We start from the raw sequence: 2,378 nt of genomic DNA, 5'->3' as shown, positions 1-2,378 counted from the left end.
TGAATCTTTTCTGATAAAGTATTTGATATAGTAGTGTCTATATGACAACAAATAAGGGAGAAATTGAATAAACATAACACCATTTGTAAAATAGAAGGCCTTTAATAGACATAATCGATTGTAAAACAGGCCTCACATAAGGTCAAACTACAATCAAAAACCAAAAACCAAAAACAAAAACATAATTTGACGTTCAATACTAATACATCCTCATTCAAAATGGGAAATGTTTTCATGCCTACTTAAAACAGTACTACAATATCATTACTTCCTAGATTAGATTGTTTGAACTACTTCCTCTTGATTTTTTTCTTTGTTCCTCTCTTATTTCTTGAAGTTTTCTTGTTGAGATTGCTGCTTTTCCATTCCATTTCAACTTGGGTGCAGTACTTGGTTTGTAACCTATATCACCAGTAACATCAGCAGATTTTGTCACCTTTGTTGTACCAGTAGAGAAAATCTTACAACTTGACATCCCAAGTTGTATTCAAATTATGAAATAATTAGTGAGTGGGTGAGTTTGTAGTTAAACATAAAAAAAATAGAATAATTGAATCAATACAAAAAACTTACATTAAGAGCTTTGAATCTATTTTCAGCTTGAAACACACCCATTCCAATGACTGCTTGCCTTTTGTATGAGGTTGTGCTTCCCCTACCCCTTCCTCTTCCTTTGTTACTATTAGTTAACTGGTAATCAACAGGTGTAAAAGATCCAACATGGTAATTAGCAGGTGATGGACATGTAAGAGGTGCAATAGCTGCTGCAGGTGGTCTTCCTCTTGCACTCTTTGCAGGTGCTGCAGATGCATTAGGTGTTGCAGGTGCAATAGGTGGTCTTCCTCTTGCACCTTTTGTAGGTGCTGCAGATGCACTAGGTTCTGCAAATGCACTAGGTGCTGCAGGTGGTCTTCCTCTTGACCTCTTTGCAGGTCCTGGAGATGCACTAGGTGCTGCAGGTGGTCTTCCTCTTGACCTCTTTACAGGTCCTGGAGATGCACTAGGTGCTGCAGGTAGTCTTCCCCTTGACCTCTTTGTAGAATGCTCACCTTCTGTTTGTGCTTTCTATAAATATAGTTACAAACAATTGTAGTTATTACATATGAGATCTCTATCACATAACAAATTAAAGTTAAAGATGGTTATCTTTGGTCTGCCTAAACCTGAAGTTTTGCCCTTTCCCTTGTCTGTATTTAATTGTTCTTCCCTTGTTGATGACTAAACCCTTTGTGGACATCCTCTCTTGTTGTGGCCTCTAACATTACAGATACTACATGTCATGGCAAGTCCAGTTCTAGATAGCTTTCCAGATTTTTTACTCTCACCAGCTTCCTTCTTTCTAAGTTTACCTGGCTTGCCAGGCATGCTTTTTATTTCTGGTGGTGCAACTGTGGGGTTAGTAGATACAGGCCACATCTTCATGTTTGTGACAGGTTGAAGGACATTGGCATAAGCCCTCATGTAAGTTGCCTTACATAGCAGTTGTCAATGTAGTCAAGAGGTTCACATTTCTTAAAGTAAATGGCAGCCACAACATGTGCACATGGTATGCCTTTTAACTGCCATACTCTACAACTACAAGTCCACATACCAAGATCGACACTGTGTTGAAATGGTCCTTCTCTCACTTCAAATCCATCAACTCCATTAAATTCATTATTACAATTCATTGACCTATGAATATTCTCCTGTAGTACCTTCAAAGACATTGGAGAGAAATCACACATCCAAGTATTTGTGAACTCTCTTAACTTGGATATTCTTTATAGTCAAGAATTTTGCCAAATTCCACAATATGATCACCCATGATATCTTTCAACACTTTAGCTCTTGCCCTCCTAACAGTAGTCTTGCCAACATGAATTTTAAATTTTTTCCTTATCAACTCTTGCAACTTGAAAACTCTTATATTTGGCTGCTTATTAATCCTTTTTCTAAAATATGTAGATATGAACTTTGCATTACACAAATAATTTCTAGTTGTGTTGTTACAACTATGCTTTGAATTGTAAGTCTTTATCATGAAATCATTTGTTGTTTTGTCAAGACATGCAAACAAAAGCCATGGACATCTAACTCTTTTTGGCTCATTCACACACTTCTCTATTTGAACTCTTTTCTGGACAACATATTTACTAACTGCTCTTCTAAATTCATTCACATTTGCAAAGACCATACCCAACTGCCATACAACTTTCTTGGCAGTAGGATCATGTATAATTTTGTGATTATTTGGCCTCCTCCTTCTTTTTACAGTTCTTGGTAAATTTACTCTTTCAGATTCAACACATTCATCACTAAATTCATCTTCATCTATTTCAAAACTTCTGTCATCAGAACTTGCAAAATAAGGCTCATCACCTCCAAATCTTCCTTCA

At 36.6% G+C, this 2,378-nt stretch overlaps 1 pseudogene; it reads right to left on the bottom strand.

Moving 5' to 3' along the window:
* Positions 1–271: 271 nt before the first annotated feature.
* On the bottom strand, positions 272–1,422 carry LOC125825727 (uncharacterized; annotated as a pseudogene).
* Positions 1,423–2,378: the final 956 nt, after the last annotated feature.

Source organism: Solanum verrucosum, unplaced genomic scaffold, assembly GCF_900185275.1.
Source record: "Solanum verrucosum unplaced genomic scaffold, falcon-dt-bn FXZP01000003.1, whole genome shotgun sequence".
Classification (NCBI taxonomy): Eukaryota; Viridiplantae; Streptophyta; class Magnoliopsida; order Solanales; family Solanaceae; genus Solanum; species Solanum verrucosum.
Note: the sequence above shows the minus strand (reverse complement) of the source record. Positions and strands in the feature narration are given on the sequence as shown.